This window comes from Chiloscyllium plagiosum, chromosome 22 (genome assembly GCF_004010195.1).
Source record: "Chiloscyllium plagiosum isolate BGI_BamShark_2017 chromosome 22, ASM401019v2, whole genome shotgun sequence".
Taxonomy (NCBI): Eukaryota; Metazoa; Chordata; class Chondrichthyes; order Orectolobiformes; family Hemiscylliidae; genus Chiloscyllium; species Chiloscyllium plagiosum.
Genome location: NC_057731.1, coordinates 49,126,023 through 49,135,453, shown reverse-complemented (window position 1 = coordinate 49,135,453; position 9,431 = coordinate 49,126,023).

Below are 9,431 nucleotides of genomic sequence, written 5' to 3'. Positions count from 1 at the left end.
GCCAAGTTTGCCAATGATTGCACGATGTTCAGCACCATTTGCGACATGAAGGGCTTTTGCCCGAAATGTCGATTTCCCTGCTCCTCGGCTGCTGCCTGAACTGCTGTGCTTTTCCAGCACCACTCTAATCCAGATACTGGAACAGTCCATGTCCCAGTCCAACAAGGTCTCAATATAATCCAGGGTTGGGCTGAAATGCGACAAGTAACATTTGCATCATGCAAATGCCAGGTATTGACTGTCTTCAACAAGAGAGAATCTAACCACCACACCTTGACATCCAATGACTGAATTCCCCACTAGCAACATCCTGGGGGTTGCCATTGACCAGAAACTTAATTGGATTCACCACATAAATACAGTGACTACAAGAGCAGGTCAGAGGCTGTGAATATTGCGGCGAGTAACTCACCTCCTGACTCCCCAAAGCCTGTCCACCATCTACAAGGCACAAGTCAAGTATGTGATTCAATACTTGCCACTGGCCTGGATGGGTGAAGCTCCAACAATGCTCAAGAAGCTTGACACCATCCAGGACAAGGCAGCCCGCACGATTGACATCACGTTAACAAACATCCACTCCCTCAGTAGCAGCAGTGAGCACCACCTACAAGATGTAATTTACCAAAGATTCTCAGATAGCACCTTCTACTATCTAGAAGGACAAGGGCAGCAGATACATGGGAACACGACCACCTCCAAGCCACTCGATATCCTGACTTGGAAATACATCACCATGTCTTCACTGTCGCTGGGTCAAAATCCTGGAATTCCCTCCCTTAGGGCATTGTGGGTCTACCTGCAGCAGGTGTACTGCAGTGGTTCGAGAAGGCAGCTTACCCCCACCTTTTCAAGGGGGCAACTAGGGACGGGCAATAATGCTGGGCCCAGCCAGTGAAACCAACTTCTGATGAATAAGAAATGACGAGAAACTTTCAAAAGGAATTGGATAGAGTTGATGGGTAGTAAGTTGGAACCGATTGGATAACTCTGTCCCAGAAACAATACTGACAACAACGGGTAGAATGGCCTCTTTTGGTGCGATATTATTCCACATTAAATACCCTCATTGCATGGTAGGATTGTTCATCAATCAATTCAGCAGAAAATAAGTGTTAGAACTGGAGTTTTAAAATTAATATATCTATGACCTTTTTACATTGGTTCTCAAATGGAGGAACAGAGGAAGTATAGCAAAAGTATTTGAACAGAACAACTTTATTTCATTCGCTCGCCTTGTACTGCTTCATGTGGTGTTGTTCAGGATGCAGATTGTGCACCAGTAATGGACTTGGCTCCTGATCTAACACAGACCAGAGCCAAGCCACAGCCTCTGAACGGTCATTTACATCAATGCACCGTCAGTGTTTATGGTCACATGTTCCAGTAAAATCAGATTCAGTTAAAGCAGCCCATTGATTCAGGCAGGTGTTTCCCATTGACATCCACCCATCGAAAGGTGAATAGATATTGAAGATAAAAAGCAAATGGTGAAGAAAGGGGCTCTTGTAGCAGAGTGGCAGTGTCCCTATCTCAGAGCCAGGACACCCAGGTTCAGATCCCACCTGCTCCAGAGATGTGTCAGAACTTATCTGAATGTGCTGTTTAAAAACATCCATCTTTCTGAGCTCTTGTGGTGCAGTGGTAACGCCCCTTGCTCTGAGCAAGGAGGGCTGGGTTCCAGACTGCCAGCTCTAGAGATGTATCACAACATCTGGGTTGATTAGAAAAATACTCGACATATTTGACAATCTACAGTCAAAGTTGATTAAATACACACTGGTGAAAAGTGGAATCACCCTAATTTGAAGTGAAGAGGGACTACCGTGTCCTCTATATTATATCAATATTTTGTTGAAATACCTTAACTGGTCATAGTTAAAAATCACACAACACCAGGTTATAGTCCAACAGGTTTATTTGGAAGTACTAGATTACAGCTACCTGATGAAGGAGCAGTGCTCTACACCTTAATTGGTCATTCTATCACTTAACAGTCTGCTCTTACCTCTCTATAAACCCTCAAGATGTGAAAAGAGTCTCATGCACTTTGTGACAATTTACAATCTCGTCTCATGGCTAAGTGTTCTTATCTTTTCTATCTTTCTCCTCCCTCAGTTACAATCTACATTGTCTATTTCACTCGATTGATCATTGTGCTTCTGAACATTTTTCCAAGTACGCCATGAGATAGATTCCCCCTCACTCACTGAAATCCAGTTCGGTGTACCATCTCTTACTCCTGATCATTCATTCCCAGGACTTCGTAACCTGAAAACATGTCAATCCTGTTACTATCCTGCACCCTGGCCTTGAATTTTCAGGCTGGCTTCCACAATGTAAACTAGAATCTGAAGCCCTTCGGATTAAGACCCGCTCAAGGGACATGATCAAAAATCAGAGCTGGCTTGCATGCCGTGCTGAAGCAGTGCTGTACTGTTGGGAATGCTTCCTGACCTGCTCAGGGATTGGTGAACTGATAAACAGCGTCAGATAACGAATGCCAACCTATGATACGCTCTGAAGCATGAGCTTTGAAAAACTGTTATTTGATTGGACATGATGATCGCTCCCAGGAGCTGCAGTTATTGTCCAGTCCTAATGGCCCTTGGGTTGAGTGTCTTGCATGGGCCATTTCAGAGACCATCAAGGTACAACCACGTTGCTATGGGTCATAGAGTCATAGAGATGTACAGCACCAAAACAGACCCTTCAGTCCAACTTGTCCATGCTGACCAGATATCCTAAATGAATCTAGTCCCATTGCCAGTATTTGGGCAATATCTACTTAAAACCATCGACTCCCACAGGTACCTAGACTACACCTCACGTAAAAATGCTGTCCCTGACTCCCAAGTCGTCCATCTCCACTGTATCTGCTCCCAGGAGGAGAGGCACAATTCCACTCCAGGACATCCCAGATGGCCTCCTGTTTCAAGGACTGCAATTTCCCATCCCACATGACCAACAATGCCCTCCAGTGCATCTCCACATCCTGTACTTACACCCTTAAACCCTACACCTCCAACTGCAACAAGGACAGTATCCCCCTGGTTCTCACCTTCCACCCCACCAACCTCTGGATACAACGCATTTCCGCCATTTCCGATATATTTCCCTCCCCACCCCTGTCTGCATTCTGGAGAGACCACTCCCTTGTTAGGTCCACACCCCCCCTCAACTCCCCCCCCCCCCCCCGCACCCACAAAAGGTGTAACTCCTACACCCACTCCACCGCCCTCACCTCCATCCAAGGCCTCAAAGGATCCTTCCATATCTGGCAGGGATTTTCCTGCACATCCAAACACTTCATCTACTGTGTCCATTGCTCTTGATGTGGTCTCTACATTGGGTTGATAGGACACCAACTTGCGGAATGTTTCAGGGAACATCTGCGGGACACAGGCACCAAACAATGCTTGTGACTGACCACTTCAACTCCCCCTTCCACTCTGCCAAGGACATGCAAGTCCTGGGCCTCCTCCAACGCCAAATCCAAGTTACCTGATGCCTAGAAGGACAACGCCTCATCTTTCGCCTTGGGACCTTCCAACAACACGGGATCAATGTTGATTTCACCAGTTTCCTCATCTCCCCTCCCTTCACCTTAACCCAGATCCAACCTCCAACTCGGCACAACCCTCTTGAACAGTCCTACCTGTCCATCGTCCTTCCCACCTATCTGCTCACCTTCCCCTCTGACCTATCACTATCACCCCTCCACTTTAATCTACCTATTGTATTCCCAGCTACCTTCACCCCCACTCAGCCCTCTTCCCCCACCCTGATATTCTTGATGAAGGGCTTATGCTTGAAATGTCCATTCTCCAGCTCCTCTGATGCTACCTGAACTGCTGTGCTTTTCCAGTGCCACACTTTTCGACCCATATCCCTCTAAACCTTTCCTATTCATATACCCATCCAGATGCCTTTTAAATATTGCTATTGTACCAGCCTCCACCACTCCCTCTGGCAGCTCATTTCATGCATGCACCACCCTGAGTGTGAAAAAAAGTTGCCCCTTAGGTCTCTTTTATATCTTTCCTCTCTCACCCTAAACCTATGCCCTCTAGCTTTGGACTCCCCCACCCCAGGGAAAAGACCTTGTCTGTTCACTATGCCCACATGATTTTATAAACCTCTATAAGGTCACCCCTCAGCCTCCGATGCTCCAGGGAAAACAGTCCCAGCCTATTCAGCCTCTGTCAAACCTTGTCTGGAGTCCTGTGTAGGTCAGACTGGGTAAGGATGGCAGATTTTCTTCCCAAAAGGATGTTTGTGAACCGGATAGTTTTTTACAACAATCAACAATAGTGTCATAGTGACCAATGACTGAGGCTAGCTTACGATTCCATAATTTTATTTATTGAATTTAAAAGCTACAAGCTGCTGTTGTGGAATTTAAAACCATCTTCGTAGTTCATTAAAATGAAACAAAGTATTGTGGATGCGGGTGATCTTAAACAGAAAGTGCTGGAGAAACTCAGCAGGTCTGACAGCAAAGAGAAACAGAGCTAATGCTTCAAGTCCTCTGACCCTTCTTCAGATCATCAGACTCAAAAATCAGTAACTGCCTCTGTCTCCACAGATGCTGCCAGACCTGCTGAGCTGGTCCGGCACTTGGTTTTTGATATTATGTCCACAGCAGTTTTTATTATTGAAGTGTTTGTTCTGATCGCACTGTCTCTGAATGAGGAATGTTGCTTCTCCAACAACACCCACTACTCGAGATTGATCAATGTGAATTATTCAGGAACCTGACGTGTGCCCAAGCTTTAGCCAGTTTTGGAGTCAGATGCACAAAGTATCTTCGGACTTTCTGTCTCCCATTTACATTCCATGCCTCCCACGTACATTCTGTTCCGAGATTGTTCCCTCTCCTGTCTCCCGGCCGGATGGATTTTTATGTCAGAGCTGTTTTCAATGTCTTTTGTTTTCCTAAGAGCTTCTCTGCATGTGACTGAGATCATCTTTGAGCCTAAACCAGCACATTCACCTTTAAATTTCACCTTCTTCCAGTTTTACACAAGAACTGGTTTCTAGGCTGTTAAACCTGAAACAGTTTCTCTTTGTTAAGTGTCAGTATAAATGACTCTTTAATCAGATGTTCTCCTCTCGGTTTTTGTTTAATCCTACACAAGGGCTTGCTCACCTTCCAGCCTCCGAAGTGTCTACGCTCAGAATTGTTATTTGCAATCACACCTTGAAGACCTTTTGTGCATTTCTGATATTTTCTACTCTTTTGAAACTTTGTTATAGAATTAGGATCGACGTGAAGTTAGCGCCAAATTCACAATCCTTGTTACGCCTTTAAAGTCTGAAAGCTGACAACTAATTCTACCCCTTGTTCTTAGGTTCAAGAGCTGCAAATGACATTAGGACCTTCACTCCCTGAGCACATACATTCCAACATCAAGTTGACTGCTGTCTTTGTTCTTTAAAACAACCACAATTGATTGCTCTGACATCATTCTTCAGAGAACATGCAGTAAGCAGACCAACAACTGGAATTTACATCAAGGTATTCGGTTATTACACAAGTCTGTGCGGAAAGGAATGCTGACATTATTTTGCAATGACTAATGTGAATCAGTGGCTATTTTTACATTGCATTATCTAAATACTTACAGATCCTTTGGTTCTTTAAAAGGAATTCTACTAATGAAGTAAGAGTTTAACCTTCTGGTGCTGGTCAGAAATATTGCCAGGTAATAAAAGCTATATTTGTACGTGTGATTGACATGGGCAGTGAACAGGATGGCTGCTTTGTGATGCAGAGTATCTTTTTCATTCATGGGATGTCAATAGCATGGGTTCATTTTTCATCCTGGCTGAGGTCACTATGTCTGACCTTCTTAACATCGCCCCTCACCGGAGGCGGAGTGAGCATTAGGTAATGATCTATGTTTAACCAGCTGGTGCTGGACAATGAGCCGAGGGACATGAGGGAGAAGGGCAGGAAAACGGGCCAAGGGATACAGGACAGTGCGAGACAATGGGGTAAGGGATATGGGGACATGGAAGGACAATGGGGTAAGGGATACGGGGACAATGCAGGACAATGGGGTAAGGGATACGGGGACATGGAAGGACAATGGGGTAAGAGATATGGGGACATGGAAGGATAATGGGGTAAGGGATATGGGGACATGGAAGGACAATGAAGTCAAGGATATGGAGACAGTGCAGGACAATGGCACTGATGTAGCAGATCAATGGTAGCACAGGCCCAATGGGTCGAATGGAATATTGCTACAATTTTCTATGATCCCAAATTCTTAAGTACAATCTGAGAGGGACAGTAAAAATTGATTACGTTCAATAAATGCCAGCCTCACCAATAATGACCATATCCTGAGAATTAAATTATTTCCATCAGTTGCTTGCTGTTTTCTCTTTGTTCCACATACCTTTCCCCTTTCATTCAGCTCCCCAAACCTCCTCCATGAAGGAAGCTTGAAGCTTTTCACTGTATTTTATTATATTCCTACTGTAAAATACATGTGAAAATACAATTTTAAAAAAATCACAATTAAATTTAATTGTGGAAATTTCATTAAACTTTAGAGAAAGACTTCAGACCTATTTGCTAGAGTTTTGGAAGCTATTTATGTAATTTATACTTTCAAAAGTGATTGAGAACCATAGAATCCCTTGACCCTCCAAACAGTAACCCACCCAAACCTATTCCCTATCCCTATTCCTCTATATTCACTCCTGACTAATGCCCCTTAACCTACATACCCCTGAACTCTATGGTTAATTTAGCATGGCCAATTCACCTAACCTGCACAGACACGGGGAGAATGTGCAAACTCTACACAGACAGTCGATCCAGGCTGGAATTGAAGCAGGGTCCCTGGCGCTGTGAGGCAGCAGTGCTAACCACTGAATGACAATGCCGAATAAGCAGGACTTTTAGAGTTTTTTCTTGGCTTGAAAGGCATTCTATAAATTTGAATGTCATTGAATTTCCGGACAGCTAACTCTATAACCTGATGATTTACCTCAAGCACGGCTCTGTGTGAGTCTCCAGTACCATCTTTCCCCTTTATATAGATGCTGGTTTGCTCAGTTGGTTGGCAATGCAGAGTGCTGACAATGAGGTGGGTTCAATTCCTGCACCAGCTGAGGCTACCATGAAGGACAACTCCTTCTCAACCTCTCCCCTCGCCTGAGGCACGGTGACCCTCAGGTTAAATTGACCAACAGTCGTCTCTGTCTCTAATGAGAGATAAGTCTTATGGTCCTCTGAGACTATACCTTTACTGATGTATTCAATGATTACACAGTAAGACAACCAGGGATCCTGAGTGTATGGGCAGGATCACTACAATATTCGACTGCAGTACCTGGGAATAGATTGAGAGTGATCTGCAAAAGTGCAAGGGTGAAGGGATGAAAATCTTTATTCCCCCAATGAGTATTTCAGAACGCACTGCCTGGAAGTGTGCTGGAGGCAGGTTCAAGACGGCATTGGATCATTATTTGGATAAAAATAATTCACTCTGTCGTTGCTAATCCAAAACCCTAAAATGAGCTATAAAATGCTATTAGTTGATGAGATACACCGACAGAAACAAAGACAAATTACAAGGGGTTCCAAAGAAGTCACAAAGGTTAACTGTTTCTCAATCCACAATTGCTGCCAGACCTGCTGAGTTCCTCCAGCACTTTCTCATTTCAGTTTGTATTATAACACCACTACTTCAACAGTCATGTCCTCCTGAGCTCATTGACCATAATTGGGGTTTGCCGGTGTGAATTTGATGATAAACTATGAACATAACACCGTTAGAAAATTGACACTAGGGCACCAGATCACGGGGCAGGTTTGGACTGAGTCAGCCCATTGATTTTGATTTCCCAGAATAGCAACTCTTCCAAATCACAAGCTCTTTCCTAGCCCACCATCTCGGCTCCGTTTCTGTTGATTCACTGCTGCTGCCCTGGTCTTCACAAATTAGATTAAAAACCCTCAGAAAAAAAAACAGAATAAAAAAATCTCCTGGAGATTTTGTCATGTCACCTGCCTCTATATCCCTCCCATCAGAATCATAGAATCCCGACTGTATGGAAACAGGCCATTCAGCCCTTCGAGTCCACACCGCTCCTCGAAAGAGCGTCTCACCCACAACCTGTATCCCTGCATTTCTCGTGGCCAATCCATTGTGGGAGAAAACTGGAGCACCTGGAGAAAATCCACACGGACACAGGGAGAATGTGCAAACTCCACACAGAGGGACAGTTGCCCAAAGGTGGAATGAAACCCGGATCCCTGGCGCTGGGAGGCAGCCATGCAAACCACTAAGCCACTGTGATGCCCCATGTCAATTCTGGTGACACACTCGGGAAGCTTGCAGACCCATTTCCCAGCAAACAGCTTTCTCCCTCAAACATGGACACTCTTGTATCTGGTCGCGAGACAGGTTCAAAGAAAATAACAGCATCTTCTATTCACGGCCCTGTGATCTTTCTCCAGAGTTGCAAACAGCAGAGTCCTGGAAATTAATTCCTGCAGCGTTGGCCAACAATAGGGTACATTTTACGTGAGTCATTTACCACACAACCGCCTGTGCTAGCAGCAGAGGGGCTGAACAGCCTTTAAACCGGTGTGTAGATTAGAGTGGTGCTGGAAAAGCACAGCAGTTCAGGCAGCATCCGAGGAGCAGTAAAATCTACATAGCCAACAAAGAGATAGGCATAGCTGGGGCCCATGGCTACTCCTTTGGTCTGGAGGAAGTGGGAGGATTCGAAGGAGAAATTGTCATGGGTGAAGACCAGTTCGGCCAGACGAATGAGAGTGCCGGTGGAAGGGTACTGTTGCAGGTTCCAGGATTTAAATGTTTTAGTAGGGTCAGAGGTGGGGGTAAAAGAGGGGGAGGTGTGGCATTGCTTGTCAAAGATAGTATTACAGTGGTGGAAAGGACGATGGATGAGGACTTGCCATCTGAGGTAGTTTGGGCTGAGGTTAGGAATAGGAAAGGTGAGGTCACCCTGTTAGGAGTCTTTTACAGGCCTCCTAATAGTCCTAGAATCATTGAAGAAAGGATAGGGAAGGTGATTCAGGAGATGAGTGACAGTAATAGGGTGGTTATTATGGGGGACTTTAACTTTCCTGATATTGATTGGGAAAGCTATAGCCCAAGTTCGTTAGATGGGTCAGTGTTTGTTAAATGTGTGCAGGAGAGTTTCCTGACACAATATGTAGACAGGCCAACAAGAGGTGAGGCCATACTGGATTTGGTTCTGGGTAACGAACCAGGCCAGGTGTTAGAATTAGAGGTAGGTGAGCACTTTGGGGATAGTGACCATAATTCAGTGATTTTTACTCTCGTGATGGAGAGGGATAAGTGTGTACTACAGGGCAAGAGTTATAGCTGGGGTAAGGGAAATTATGATGCGGTGAGGCATGACCTAGGATGTGTGGC